We start from the raw sequence: 16,254 nt of genomic DNA, 5'->3' as shown, positions 1-16,254 counted from the left end.
ACATACTCATAGAAACAGAGACCAAAGGAATGGTTACCACAAGGTCGGGGTTGAGGAGATGAATGAAAAGGGGAAGGGGAATATAGTTAACATTTTAACAAGTTTACATGGTGACAGATGGTTATTAGAATTAGTGGGGTGATCACACTGTAAGTTGTAAAAGTGTCAAATCACTATATTGTAAACATGAAACTAATATAACCAACATAAGGTTGTATGCCAGCTATAAATTAATTAAGAATATTAGTATTGATGGAGAAAAAGAATAGTGTTTAGCATTTTCTAGTAACTTATTACATTTTTGTTTTACTTAATAAATGAATAAATAAATGAACTTTTAGGTTCTCATTGCTCTCTATTGCTTCTTCGAATGGGGAACTCCACCACAGCATGACCCGAAGACTTGCCCTCCTTATATCTCTTGTTTTCAATCTTTCCTTTTTCTCAGTCTCTTGTTTTCTCTCACTCTCTCTTTATTTCCTTCTTTCTATCCCCATCTTCCCAATTCACAACTATACTGATGTCTTCAGGACTGGATTTCTCCCTAGTCATTAAACTCTTTTGAACTCTCTTTCAGGAAAAAGTCCAAGGGCTTTCATTATCTTAAGCTTGATCACCTCTGTTGCTTCATGTAGAGCTCTTTTATTTCCTGGATTCCCCATACCTCTGTCCCTTTGAATCAACTGTCATCTCTTTCTGTAGTGACTTTTATTTATCCCTCTCCTTGAGTTCTCAGCCCTAGACTTTCTTCCTTCATAAAGCTTCCCCCCACCAAAAGGTCCACCTTCAACTGATCTTGGACTAGCTGAGATTACCTTCATTTGTATTCCAAAGCTCACTCCACATAGCTTGTTATTTATTTACTTTATTGTTTTCATTTGTTTATTTGTTTACTGACTGCCTCTAAGAAGCCTCTCAAGAACAAGAGCCATGTCTTTCAAATATATCTACTTTGAACCCAGCATAACAAGTCTTTTATAAATGTTTATTTTAAAGAATGATAAAACAAAAGACTGAATCATCTTACCAACTGAATGCCCCACTAAAGTTTTAGTATCACACTTATAATTTTCTCTTATAGTATTTATTGATTTCAATTTTTTGTACTCTCACCAAAGGATATGATTATGATTTAAATATGCATGTGCCCTGACAGAGAACGGAACCCATAACCTTTTGGTGTATGGGGTTCACCCCAACCATCTGAGCAACCTGGCCAAGGCTGATGTCAATGTTTCATTATAGATACACATATACATGTCTCATTTTCACTGTGTTTTTACTACTTAGAAGTAGTGTCTATATCTTCTTCATTTATATGTATTCTGCAGCACCTGGCATACTTTCTGGCCTATAATAGGTACACAATTACTTGTCAACAAAAATGAGTGAAAAATGAAGCCATGCTGATGTTTTATATATAGTAAGTCCTCACTTAATGCCATTGATGGATTCTGCGACCTTAAGCAAAATGACATATAATGAAACCAATTTCAGGCTAAATTATATAGGCTAATTGATATAAATAAGAGTTAAGCTCCTATGGTATCTCATCAATATTATAATGAAACAAAGTTGAATGAAAAGATGTTATCCAAAAATCTGCTGTGTTAAAATGAACAGATGAAATATTCACATTTCACAAAGACTTAAGATGACAGTGATTTATTTTTAAAAGGAATAGATTGTAAGCATGAGATTTCAGATTGGTTAAGATGGAAAGAGAGAATGGAAAGCTTTTCATGATAGTCCTTAAATTTTATCACAATGCAAGTATCATTTCACCTTAAATAATTCCAGTAGCCTTGAAATGAAATAGTTACCTGAAATATTAGGTTATATAGTGATATGCAGACTACCTCCAACACCACCAGGCTTGCCCACACTTACACTGTTGTTCATGGGACCTGGTCATTTTGCATGCATCTGAATCCATACATTAAAATATATAAGATTGAAATCCTTATGTCCAGAAGGAGCTATATTTGAATTAGGATCTGGTTAGGGTTTATCAGCAGACAATGGACCAGTTTATGGTGTTTCAGTCTTTAAAGATAAATGTGTTTTTGACTATGCTAAGAGGCAAGTCATGCTCATTATTTTACCTTTCTATTTTTTAACCAAATGCCTCTATTAACAGACCCCTCAGTCAGTTTAAGATGATTTGACCAGTAGGAGACTCACCTGAAGCAGTGTGATATGCAATCATTGAGTGATGACATTCAGAATAGAGTCTTGGTATATTACACCTCTTAATAAGTTCTTAGTGAAGATGAGAAATTGATATGTGCTCTTCACTCTCAAGCACAGAATGCAAATCTCTCCATATAGTAAGTCACTGGCTGGATTCTTCTTCAAAATATTTGAACCTATTCTAGATGATCCTTAGTGCAGTCTGTACCTGAAGAGCAGAAGCTAAAGTATATTTAATTGCCTCCAAAGAAACCAAACTTTGGTGACAGAAATTAAGAAACTCCTTTACTACCCATTTTATGTGTTACCAGTCTTAGTGGGGGAATGGTCCTTCAGCCATTCACCCAAGATCAGGTACATCAAGTCAGAAGAAACAGAAAAGAGTAACCCTCAAACATGGTCCTTGAGAGGAGGCAAATATTCCTCACAGGGGAGAAAATCATCTGAAACATTCAGTGTGTTGTGTTATATTGATTCACCAACTTCAAAAGCTATGCCATCAATATAAAAGCTAGGACTACACCTCTCTGTGATGTGATCAATGACAGAGACCCACTAATCACTTCAGAGGCGTTTACCCTCTCTGAAGACTGCTCCTTTGTTGGGAACACCAATGACTACCCAATTACCAGATAAGCAGGTATCAAACTTAAGTTTAATCAGTCTGTGTCTTTTTTAAAGTATATTTTATTGATTATGCTTTTACAATTTTCCCAATTTTATTTTCTCCCCTTTATCCTCCTTCCACCCTGCACTCCCCAATCCTCCAGCATCCCCCCTCCCTTACTTCATGTCCATGGGTTATACATATAAGTCCCTTGTCTTCTCTGTTTCCTATACCATTCTTTACCTCTCCCTGTCTATTTTATGCCTATCAATTATGCTTCTTATTCCTTGTAAATTTTCCCCCATCCTTGCCACACACATGGAAAGCCATGTTCTCCACTTCTCTGGTTCTGTTCCTATTCTAGTTGTTTGCTTGGTTTTTGTTTTTGTTTTTGTTTTTAAGTTCAGTTGTTGATAGTTGTGAGTTTGTTGTCATTTTACTGTTCATAGTTTTTGATCTTACATTTCTTAGATAAGTCCTTTGCACATTTCATAAAATAAAGTCTTGGTGATGATGAACTCCTTGAACTTGGTTCAGAAAGCACTTTATCTGTCATTCTATTCTAAATGATAGCTTTGCTGGATAGAGTAATCTTGGATGTAGGTCCTTGCCTTTCATGACTTCAGATATTTCTCTCCAGATCCTTCTTGCCTGTAAGGTTTCTCTTGAAAAATCTGCTGATAGTCTTATGGGCACTCTTTAGCAGGTAACTCTCTCCTGCTGTTTTTAAGATTCTGTCTTTATCATTAATATTGGATAACTTAATTATGATGTGACTTGGTGTGTTCCTCCTCGAGCCCAATTTATTTGGGACTCTCTGAGCTTCCTGAGCTTCCTGGAAGTCTATTTCCTTCACCAGATTGGGGAAGTTTTCCTTCACTATTTGTTCAAATAATTTTCAACTTCTTTCTCTTGTTCTACTTTTGGCACCCCTATGATTTGGATATTGGAATGTGTATAGCCGCCCCAGAGGTTCCTAAGCCTCTCCTAATTTTTTTTTTTAAATTATTGTTTCTTCATTCTGTTCTAGTGGGATATTTATTTCTTCCTTTTGTTCCACATCATTGATTTGAGTCCCGGCTTCCTTCCCTTCACTGTTGGTTCCCTGTATATTTTACTTTATTTCACTTTGGGTAAACTTTATTTCTTCCTTCATTTTCTGACCATGCTCAGTCAGTTCTGTGAGCATCCTGATTACCAGTTTTTTGAACTCTGAATCAGATAGGTTGGCTATCTCCTTGTCACTTAGCTCTTTTTCTGGATCTTTGCTCTGTTCTTTCATTTAGGCCATATTTCTTTGTCTGGGCACACCTGCTATGTTGTAAAGGGGCAGATCCTAAGTTATTTGCATGGCCAGGCCACCTCTTTGCTGTGTTGTGGTGCTGTCTTTGGGGGAGTGAGGGTCAGAAAGGGAACAATGCTGCTCACTTGCTTTGCTCTAGCCCCACATTCCAAGGAACTCTCTTGTGTGAGACTGAGAGTTTCTCCTACCATGGCAACCCTCACAGTAGTTCACAGCTAGCTTTGAGGCTTTAGTTTCCTGTTTAGCCAGCCTTTCCCTGCCCATGCAGTCCACCACCTTGCTGTGAGTCTTCTCAGCTAGCCCCGCCTTACCTGCGCAGTCCACCGCCTTGCCACTCAAACTCTCCATTTGGCTGCCCATCTCCTGTCTCTGTCACTCCTACCAGCCTGAGTGAATGTTTCTTTAACTTCTTGGTTGCCAGAGTTCTGTGCAGTTTGATTTTCTGGCACTTCTGGTTGTTGTTTGTTTGTTTGTTTGTTTGTTTTGTTTTGTTTTTAGATTGGTTGTTGTCCTTCCTTTGGTTGTGTAAGGAAGTGAAACATTTCTACCTACACCTCCATGTTGGCCAGAACTCTAATCAGTTTGTCTCTTAAAGCTTGCTGATGAATAAAGTTGGCCAGATTGCCACTGTATGCAATCATCACATTGGTGTTACTAGTAAGAACTACTAGAGTAGGTGTTATCTCTACTCTCTCTTCCCTTTTTATGGATTTAGCAAATAGTTACTTCTAGAACTCCTTTGCAGTTTCAATCATGACTTTTTTATCATATTTTCCTTTATTATACCAAATTTATTTTTTATCAATACAATCATTGGATGGAAAGTTTCCATTGATCTAATTAGCACAAACATTAACACATACATTTGCAAGCTGGAGCTGAAACTAAGTTGGTTTTACCAATGGAAAAAGGGCCAAACATTTTTGGCAGTTAGTTGAGCTGCCCATATATATAATGTAACCACTGTGTTGTGAAAACAAGTTGTTGAGAGTGCACAGCTTGTTAACTTTTTAAGCATCACATTCTTCATCAGTCATGAGCAGTTCCACTAGTGAGTGTGTTTTAAATCTGGTATCTTCTGCCACTTATAATAGTTTCATTTGTGGTACACTTGAGAGACAGGTATTTATATTGACTGGTAGGTAGCCAATCTTGTGGTGTCATACATCCAAAATTCACAGCTTCATCAACATAAGATACAAATGATATGAGGGCCTGCTTTTTAGTTGGTGGAGGTAAAAATGAAGCTCCTAGTATTTGATCTTCTGTATTCTTCCAGACCATCATGCTGTTAGTCAAGTTCTCACACTTCTGTTTCTAGAATGGATTATCTTGTGAGGGAGAAAGTATCTCATCACTGAAAATAGTCAGGATGATGTTAAGGACATCTGTCATAGTCAATTTGTTAAAGAAGTTAGATTATTTTTAAAGTGTCTTCCAAATATAAGGTTATGATTTTGTGATTAAGTGACAAATGTTGGGAATTGTTCTACCTGGTTTCAGAAGCTATAACCCCTGTGACTAAGGCTGAGTAAAAAGACCTTGGAACCATAAGCCACTAAGGGGACAAAGCTTATCCTCCTGGCAGGGATGCAGCCTCTGCCCCATTTACTTCACCTTGTTTGGCCCCAGGTGGATGACTGGTTAGTCAATGAAGGGTAAGATTATTCAAAGGAGGGACAACCTAAAACAGGCACAATCATCATGAAGGGGCCATCCAGGAAGGATTTATGGGATGACAGAAAAGGTGTGATGAAGCCTCACCTCTCAGCTTCATCATAAACTGAGTCATTCTATCTGTAAAAAGTTTCCTAATCCCTTAGCTGCCTTACTTCCCCTGCCTGACTTAGGCCTGGAACAATGCTGGAGGTGTGTGTGGCCCTATGCTGGAATGGGTGGTTTCAGGGGTGATCAGGCCTAAGAAAGAATGCATAAAATTCTGTGAAACCTGCTTTGCTAAGAATGCCCTCAGTTTAAATGATAAAGGTCCAAGCATAAAATGAGTTTGTTTCCCAGTTTTATGACCCTTTGGTGTCACTCTATCTATTTGACCCTGACTCAGAATAAGCCCTCCTAGTTCTTTGAATGTTACTATCTATTGTATGATCATTAGTGCCTGACAAAGATTGATGAAAATGAAACCCAACAAAAGCCCATTGAGGAATAGGCTAAAGGCCTTCCTCCTCTGAGAGATTGGCCATCTTTCCTCCCCAAACACATCATGTCTTGGTAGACTTATTCTTATCTGCGGCAGCTATGAGGGCTCCGTGGGTAGAGGCCTCCCACAGACAAACACTGTTTGTTTGTTTTTTTTCTTAAAATGTTTGGATTCCAATTCAGCCTAAGTGTGCTCTTAGATGGAGGCAAAGGAGGCACCCCTTTAATCATCTAATATAAAGGGTAGAATTACTGGTATTATTACTCTTGCTCAGCCTTAATCATTAAAACCCCTTTCTTTCCATCATGCTGCTGAGCCCCACATTCTGCTATTGGGTGTTGTGGTGATATATGAACATGAGTTTCAGAGACAGACAGACCTGATTTTAAATCCTAATATTGATTGTCACTCTCACAGTGATTTTAGGCAACCAACTTAGGTTCTTGAAACTCAGTTTTCTCATCTACAAACTGCAGATTATAAGAATTAGACTTAGTACAGCTAAAGCAACTGCTATATTCCTTGGCCTTCAGTAAATATAAAATGGAAGATGGTTATAATTATTAATTTGTACTAAAATGTTATTTTTCCATGAGTTATCTGCTGAAATTCAAATAATCCTGAGAACAATACATTCAGACATTATCAACCAATATCACTGTAATCCAAGTAAATTAGTCAGATATTTGAGCACACTATAGGTATGATTCACTAGGTAGAGTGGTAGAGCTAAGGCATAGCAAGCAAGAAGGTGGGAATCAGGGGAAGTTATTCCAATGTCAAGTGGGAACATTGAAAATAAATATTGCTTGGGACCATCTCTTATCAGCCTCTTTTAAATCTGGAGAGGTAGGAAAACAGAGTCTCAAAAAATATGTAGCAACTTGGAAAGCACAGATACCACCTCATCAGAATAGAAGTCAGCCATATCACTGGAAAAAGGGTCCTGGAATAACAACTGCAATACCAAAATTTATCAGGCCCTAACCTTTTATTCACAGGGTTCCACAAATGACGGGAGCTGTGAAAGAAAGGTAAACGTCCTCAGGGAAGTGAGGTGGTGCTTGAGCAGTGGGCAAAACAGCAGCCATTCAGGAACTAGTATGAAGTATATCATTATTTTAGCAACCGGTATGATGGTATATATGTGTAGCAGCTAAATATAAACTATGCCCTAGGACATAACCAAAAAGAGGCAAAAGAAAGGAGTAGAAAGTGAAACAGCAGAAGAAAACAACCAACATTCAATAACATAGTGAATTCATCAGGAGATGATTCACCCTTGAGTTATCATTTATCTTAAATAGCACCAATGAATTAGACAGTATTTTCTAGAAATAAAATAAATTTTATAGACTTTTAGCTCTTAACTGGTAATATCATTTTCTTCTATACAGGACATGAAATACCTCATGATGTTTAACTTTTTATTTTTTTTACCTCATACTATCTTCAAAGAAATATTAAGCTGTAATTTTACATTTTAAATGCTATGTGCCCTATGGTGGTCAGTTTGAAAATCCCCAGGGAGAGAAGCAAGTTTTGCTAGAAACCAGAGAAAAGAAAACAAGACTGTTTTGTTTTTGTAAAAACTATAATTCATGGAAGCAGTTGCTGAGCCTGGCTTCTCTGTGTGAAATCTTTGTCACTTAGGCTAATTAAATACTCATGAAAAACCTTCATTTTGGCACATTACAGTTAATATACAACATTACATTTAAAATAAAAATATTATAGGAGATACACGATGGCAGAGGAGTAAGTGGAAGCTACACTAACCCCCTTCCAGGATCCATCTGGACTTATAACTAAATTGTACAGAAGTCATCCAGCATAACCAACTGAACATGAGCTACAGGGAAGCCTTATAACAAAGGACAGACAGAAAAAAATAGTTCACCACAATGAGGCTGGTACGGAGTGTGGAGGAAGCACAAGAGGGCTGGTTGGGTTCACATGTGGCAGCTGAAGTTCTGCCACATGAATATTTCAGCAGCTTAGGGATCCCCCTGTGAAGTGTTGGTCTAAACCCAAGCTGGGCTCCCCAGCCTACAGTGCCAGAGGCAGAAAGGAACCCAGATAACATCCAACTATAAAAAGGAGCAGGTTTTCTATCAGCCAAGGAGAGATGGCTTGAGAAACAGAGAGCCTCTTAAAGGGCTGATGTACAAAATTTCATTTGCAGCCACTTACCCCAGGGTCCAGCAGAGGAAGGGCAGAGTAGACTACAGATGCTTGAAGAGGGTCTGTAACTTGTAGCTCTGGGGAGAGAATTGAAGGAATAGTCACCAGGATCCCTGTGCTGAATCATTCCACATACTGCATAAGCCATCTTTCTCAGGCAGATAACTCTTCACCAAGTGGCATCAGCCTGAGGGGAAGCAATAGCCCTGCCTATGGAAATTACTCTTATCCACCCTGTGATGCTTAAGCCTGACTGCTTATTGCAGTTTGAAACGATATCACTGACCAGTTTAATAACTGAGGTGGAAAATATAAAGAAGTAGCCAAAATGGGAAGACAAAGAAATGGACCCCCCCCCCCAAAAAAAAAAAAAAAAAAGAGAATTATCCAGAAGATAAACTAGATGAAATGGAGGCAAGCAATTTGTCAGGTAGAGAGTTTAGAGTAATGACTATAAGGATACTCAAAAGCATGGAAAAAGACATAAACTATGAAAAAGACCAGTGAGAAATAAATAATGCCATATCTAAAGTAAATAATACACTAGAAAGAATAAACAGTAGGTTAGATGAAGCATAGGACCACACCAGTGATTTGAAAGAGAAGGGAGGAAAAAAAAATTCATGCAGAACAGCAAAAAGAAGGAAGAATTTATAAAAATGAGGAGAGCTTTAGAATCATTTTGGACAACATGCAGTATAACAACATATGCATCATGGGAATACCAGAAGGAGAAGAGAGTGAGCAAGTGATTGAGAAATTATTTGAAGAAATAATGACCAAAAATATCCCTAACCAGGTGAAGGAAAAGTGAGAGAAGTCCAGGAGGTTCAGAGAGTCCCAAACACGTATGACCCAAAGAGGCCTATCCCAAGACACATCATAAGTAAATGAAAAGGTTTAAAGATAGGAGAAAGAATCCTAAAATTCACATGAGAAAAGCAGATAGTTAGGTAAAGGAAGCACCAGTTAGACTTTCATCTGATTTCTCAAGACTCACACTTCAGGCCATAAGTGAGTGATATGAAATATTCAAGTTGATGAAAAGCAAGGACCTACAACTAATGTACTTTACCCAACAAGGCTATCATTGAAAATCAAAGGAGAAATAAGGAACATCCCAGACAAGTAAAAGCTGAAAGAATTTAGTTGTTTAAAACCAAAGAAGTACTGCAACACATATTAAGGGTTGGCTTTAAGAAGAAGAATAACTAGGAAACAGAAAGAAAAGAAAACAGAAAAATAATCTAACAAGAAAATGGTACTAAATACATATCTATCAGTAATCACCTTAAATGTAAATAGTTTCAATGCTCTAACCAAAAGGCATAAGGTAGCTGAATGGATAAGAAAACAAGACACACATATATGCTGCCTCCAAGAGACTCACCACAGATCAAAAATATACACAAACTAAAAGTAAAAGGATGGGAAAAGATATTTCATGCACGTGGAAAGGAAAAAAAGCTGAGGTAGCAGTACTTATGTCCAACGAAATAGACTTTAAAACCAAGACTATAGTAAGAGACAAAAAGGACACTGCATAATAATAAAGGGAACAATCCAACAAGAGGACATAACCCTAGTAAATATTTATGCACCCAACTGGGAGCACCTAAGTAAAACAAATTTTGATGGACATAAAAGGAGAACATAGAGTCATAGGTGGGGGTTTTAACACCTCATTGACATCAATGGATAGATTTTCTAGACAGAAAATCAACAAGAAAATGGTGGCCTAAAATGACACACTAGGTCAGATAGATTTAATTGATATCTTCAGAGCATTTCATCCTCAAACAGTAGAATATATACCTGTTTCAAGTGCACATGAAACGATTTCTATGATAGACAACATTTTAGGACAAAAAACAAGTCTCAGTGAATTTGAGAAGATTGAAATCATATCCAGCATTTTTTCTGACTACAATGCTATGAAAGTAGAAATCAATCACAAAAGAAACATGGAGAAACACACGAAGACATGGAAGTTAAATAACATGTTATTAAACATTGAATGGGTCAACAACAATATCAAAGTAGAAATCAAAAGATACCTTGAAACAAATGCAAATGAGGACACAACAATCCAATGTCTGCGGAACACTGGGAAAACAATCCTCAGAGGGAAATTCATAGCATTACAGACCTATCTGAAACAACAACAACAACAACAACAACAACAAAGCTAAAATAAAGAATTTAACTTCACACTTAAAGGATCTTGAAAGAGAACAACTACCAAAGCCCAAAGTGAGTATGCAGAAGAAAATAATAAAAATCAGAGCAAAAACAAACAAAAGAGAGTCTAAAAAATAATACCAGAGATCAATGAATACAGGGGTTGGTTCTTTGAAAAGGTAAACAAGGTTGACAAATCTTTTACTAGACTCATTAAGAAAAAAAGAAGGACCCAAATAAATAAAATCAGAAACCATAGAGGAGAAATAACTACTGACACGAAGAAATAAAAAGGGTTGTAAGTAAATGTTATGAACAACTATATGCCAACAAACTAGACAACCTGGATGAAATTGGGAAAGTTCCTAGAAACATACAATCTTCCCAAACCAAATCAGAAAGAATGAGAGAATCTGAATAGAAAGATTACAGCTAGTAATTTTTTTTATTTTAATCATTGTTCAAGTACAGTTTTCTCCCCCCTACTGCCATTCCAGCCCACCCACCCAACCCTCCCCCCTTCCCCCCCATTACCCCCTACCCCTAGTTTTTGTCCATGTGTCCTCCAAATTTGTTCCTGTAAACCCTACCCATTCCCCCCCTGAAATTCCCTCTTCTCTCCCCTCTGGTCACTGTCAGACTACCCCCTATTTCAGTGTCTTTGGTTATATTTTGCTAGTTTTTTTTGTTTTGTTTTGTTTTGTTGTTTAGATTCCTGTTAAAGGTGATATCATGTGGTATTTGTCTTTCACTGCCTTGCTTGTTTTGCTTAGCATAATGCTTTCCAGCTCCATCCATGCTGTTGCAAAGGGTAGGAGCTCCTTCTTTCTTTCTGCTGCATAGAATTCCATTGTGTAAATGTACCATAGTTTTTTGATCCATTCATTTACAGCTAGTAAAATTTAAGTGGTAATCAAAATCCTCCCAACAAACAAAATCCCTAGAATGAATGGCTTCACAGGTGAATTTTACCAAACATTCTGGGGAGGATTAACATTTCTCCTTCTTAAACTATTTCATAAAATTTAAGAGGAGGGAAGGCTTCTAAACTCATTTTGTGAGGCCAGCATTATCTTAATTCCAAAATGAGATAAAGGCACTATAAAGAAAAATAAATTGTAGGCCAACATCCCTGATGAACATAGATGCTAATATCCTCAACAAAATATTAGCAAACAGAATACAGCAATGCATCAAAAAGATTATATACCATGATCAAGTGGAGTTTATTCCAGGGATGCAAGTTTGTTACAACATTCGCTAATCAATAAATGTGATACACCATATGGTCATATCAATAAATGTAGAAAAAAAAAACATTTGATAAAACCAGTCCACATTTATGATAAAAACTCTCAGCAAAGTTGGAATGGAAGGAATATACCTAAACATAATAAAGGCCGTATATGACAAGCCCATTCCCAGCATCATACTCAATGGGCAAAAACTACAGGTGTTCCCCATAAGATTGAGGACAACACAGAGATGTTAGCTTTCACCTCTCTTATTCAACATAGCACTGGAAGTCTTATTCATAGCAATCTGACCTGAAGAAGAAATAAAAGGCAGCAAAACTAGATAGGAAGTAGTAAAACTATCATTATTTGAAGTACACAGAGAATCCCTAAGATTCCACCAAGAAAATATGAGAAGGTAAATGAATTCAGAAAAGTAGCAGGATACAAAATTAATATCCAGAAATCATTTGCATATTTATATGCCTATAACCAACTACCTGAAGGGGAAATTAAGAACACAATCCTATTCATAATTGCTTCAAAAAGAATAACATACCAGGGAATAAACCTAACCAAGAATGTAAAAGATCTGTATTCAGAAAATTATCAGGCACTGAAAAAAGACATTGAAGAAGATATAAGTAGAAGCACATACCACGTTCATGGATAAGGAAGAATTAACATCAGTAAAATGTCCATACTTCCCAAAGCAATCTATGGATTCAACACAGTTACAATCAAGATTCCAATGAAATATTTCCCAGAAGTAGAAGAAATATTTCAAATATTTATATGGAACCACAAAAGAACCCACATAACAATCACTATTCTGAGAAAAATAAGCCAGACATAGAAAGACAAATACCATATGATTTCACTCATATGTGGAATCTAATGAACAAACTGAATTAACAAGTAAAATAGGGACAGACTCATACATGGAGAGCACAGTGACAACTAGTGGGAGGTATGGGGGGGGGTTCTGCCCAAAGAGCCCAGCTCCATCTGCCACAGATGCGAATAAGTCTACCAAGACATGATCTGCTTGGGGAGGAAAGGTGGCCAGTCTCTCAGAGGAGAAGGGCCTTGAGCCTGTTCCTCAATGGGCTTTTACTGGGTTTAATTTGCATAAGAATAGAGGTAAAACTCATCAATCATCTTCAGGCAGTAATGATCAAACAATAGATAACATTCAAAGAATTATGAAGGCTTATTCTGAGTCAGGGTCAGATAACTAAAGGGCCATAAAACTTTGGAGAACAAACTCATTTCATGCTTGGACCCTTATCATTTAAATTGAGGGTATTAGTAAAGTTGGTTTCACAGGATTTTTTTTAAAGATTTTATTTATTTATTTGTAGAGAGGGAAGGGAAGGAGAAAGAGAGAGAGAGAGAAACATCAGTGTGCGGTTGCTGGGGGTCATGGCCTGCAACCCAGGCATGTACCCTGACTGGGAATCGAACCTGCAACACTTTGATTTGCAGCCCCTGTTCAATCCACTGAGCGACGCCAGCCAGGGCGGTTTCACAGGATTTTATGCATCCTTTCTTAGGCCTGATCACCCAGGGGAACCTGCCCATTCAAGCACAGGGCCGCACCCACCTCCGACATTGTTTCAGCTTTAGGTTAAGCAGGGGAAGTAAGGCAGCCAACAGATTAGGAGACTTCTTGCAGACAGAATGAGGACTCAGACTATGTCAAAGCTGAGGGGCAAGGGTTCATCACTCCCTTTTTCTATAGCTCCCCCCCCCCCCCCCGCCAAGTCCTTCCCTGAGGGCTTCTTCATGACTGTGCCTGTCTTAGGTCATCCTCCCTTGAAGTATTTTACCCATCATTGGCTAACCAGTGATCTACTCGGGGTCAAGCAGGGTGAAGCAAAAGAGGGCAGAGGTGATGCCCCTACAAGGAAGATAAGCTTTATCACCTAAGTGGCTTATGGTCTCAAAGTCTATTTCTCAGCCTTAGCCATGGGGGATTAAAGCTTCTGAAACCCAGCAGGGCAGATCCCAATGGGAGTGGGGCATAGAATGTGAAGGGGGCTTTGAATAAAAAAGAAAAAGAACTCATGGACATGGACAACAATATGATGATTCTTGAGGGTGGGGTGTGTAAGGGGACTAAATGGTAATGGAAAAATACAATAGAGATTAAATTTAAAAAAAGATAAAAACTTTAACTAAAAAGAAAAAAAATAAATACTATTTATCTTATTTACACAGCATAATAGAACTCCTCATGCACCGAATTGCTTTGACAAATGAAATTTGAATGTTAAGAGCCTTTTAGCATAAATGCAATTTTCCCACAATTCCCTATGATGTGAGGATTTTACACCCTCTAAATAAGATATGTGCGACCACTGCCAAGGTTAGATTTCCCTTATCTTATAGAGCTGTGCAGACTTTTCACTTTTGGAATAGTATCAGGTAAGCACTCTGTAGAGGCCCTACAACACGTTATTCAGTGGCAGTTGTTCCCCAAATGTGTAACTACACGCAATGCACGACAGTTTGAGAAAACTAAAATTGCATTAAAATCTATATTCTTTGCATGTGATGTGACTACCTAGAGGATTCAAATAGGTAATAAACCTGTTTAAGCAAAGGCATAACAAATACATCTGTATGGAGAAAAGAGTTCTGCAAAGGAGCCCACTGGGCTTCAGGCAATTGCCATATAGCAAAATTCCACTTAAAACAAACCTCCCCTTTCTTTTGGGATCTCCTGTAATCTTGGGATTAGATAGATCAGTACTGGCAGTAGTTGCTCTTTGCTCACAGAATTTGTTCATGTTGTATGGGGCTAATTCCATTTTCTTCAAATCTTAAAATAAAATATTGAGAACATTGTACTTATTAATGAATTTCTCAAGATGGTCTCTGATACATGATTTTACTTTGTATTCTCCAGGGGCAAAACTGAACCCTAAAGCCTTTAATTTCATCAATTTGTGATGAGAAAGGAAAATTTTGCTTCTAGTCTGTCATCTATGACACCGTGAGCTTCTTTGAAACAGAGGCATGTCCTATTTTTACCTTGTATCCAAATGTCAAGCATAGTGCCCAATATGATAAATAAATATCAAATAAATATTTGTGGCATGAAAGAATAAATAAATGGCATGAAGTGCTAAAGAAAATGTCAAACATGCAAGAGCTCACTTGCTTTATTTGTTACTTAGTTTATATTTTGTAATTTACGCAATCAATTCCTTATAAACTTTTAGGAAAAATATTACATGTTGATTTTAATCTGTAAAGACATAGATACCCTTTATTTTTTCCAAATGTCACCTTTCTTTAAAAGTTCTTTTTGTAGAAAAGATGGGACAACTAAGAACACTCTTACATTTGCATAATTGAAAAATTGATGGAAAAGCATGGTATTTGCCCAAAATGATGTGTGAGTTTGAATCTCTTTGCTCCCCTGTCAAAACCTTGGTTTACTGACATGTTACAGGGTCTATCAATGTTAATTTTACTTATGCTAGGTAACCAGAAAATATTTTATTTTCATGTGTTATTATCTATTTATTGTGCACACATAATATAAACAAGTATTAACTATTGCAATGGGAATTCCTTAAATACATAATTTATATGTGTAGAACATCAAGCAGGTATAAATGCTATGCATTTTTCATAAATTAAAAGGATTTGAAAGTCAAGAAGATTTTAAGTATAAATGCTACTTTTTATTTTTCATCTTGAAACTTCCAAGAGACCTAGAACATGTAAATCTTATCCCATTCCTCTAAGAAATAAGAAGACATTAGAGTTTCTGTTCTCCCTTCTAAGTTCATTACTTTATTATCCAGAAGTGTATCCTGTTCTAGTATAACATTTATATCCCATTGATCTTAGATATATGTTGTTCCATGGCAATTTCTTTCTCTGAAATAATCTTCTGGTATTTTAAATGTATTACCAGTCGCCTAGTGCAGTGTGGTTTTCAGTTGCTGAAAATTTAGAATCCATTACAATGGCAAGGTTTGGAATAATTTCATGGACTATATTTGGTGCCAATGTCCATAAAAACTGATTTTTATCACTCTTTTGACTGCCTATCCCAAAGGGAAAAATCTGCCTTTCTATTTGGGTGGATCTGATGCAAGGAATGCTGTTTATAGATATCCTTTGTCAATATTATAATTATCTGATTTTTAACAGAGAAATTTGAAGCTGAGGCATTAAAAAAATCCCTGAAAAAATCAACAACAGAAATCTGAGTTCATTCTGTTCAATTGCTTAATCTGCCCTTGGACCTTAAGGCAAGGTCACTGCTGCTGTTCTTATGGGAATGTGAGTCAAGGTGAACAAAGTTCAAGCTCATTTTATAACAGCATAAGGAAGTTTTTCACCAGAAGAAAGTTGCTCATTTTCCTCACAA

The 16,254-nt window shown here is 37.1% G+C and overlaps 1 long non-coding RNA gene across 1 annotated transcript; it reads right to left on the bottom strand.

Annotated features, from left to right (window-relative positions):
- Nucleotides 1-4,004: 4,004 nt before the first annotated feature.
- LOC118498507 lies at nt 4,005-13,146 on the bottom strand. The gene is made up of 3 exons (XR_004900989.1): nt 12,823-13,146; nt 4,229-4,238; nt 4,005-4,037 (listed from the first exon to the last, which is right to left on the bottom strand). It is a non-coding gene; the product is annotated as an uncharacterized LOC118498507 (long non-coding RNA).
- Nucleotides 13,147-16,254: the final 3,108 nt, after the last annotated feature.

Source organism: Phyllostomus discolor, chromosome X (assembly GCF_004126475.2).
Source record: "Phyllostomus discolor isolate MPI-MPIP mPhyDis1 chromosome X, mPhyDis1.pri.v3, whole genome shotgun sequence".
NCBI classification, from domain to species: domain Eukaryota; kingdom Metazoa; phylum Chordata; class Mammalia; order Chiroptera; family Phyllostomidae; genus Phyllostomus; species Phyllostomus discolor.
This window is presented reverse-complemented; position numbering and strand designations above follow the sequence as displayed.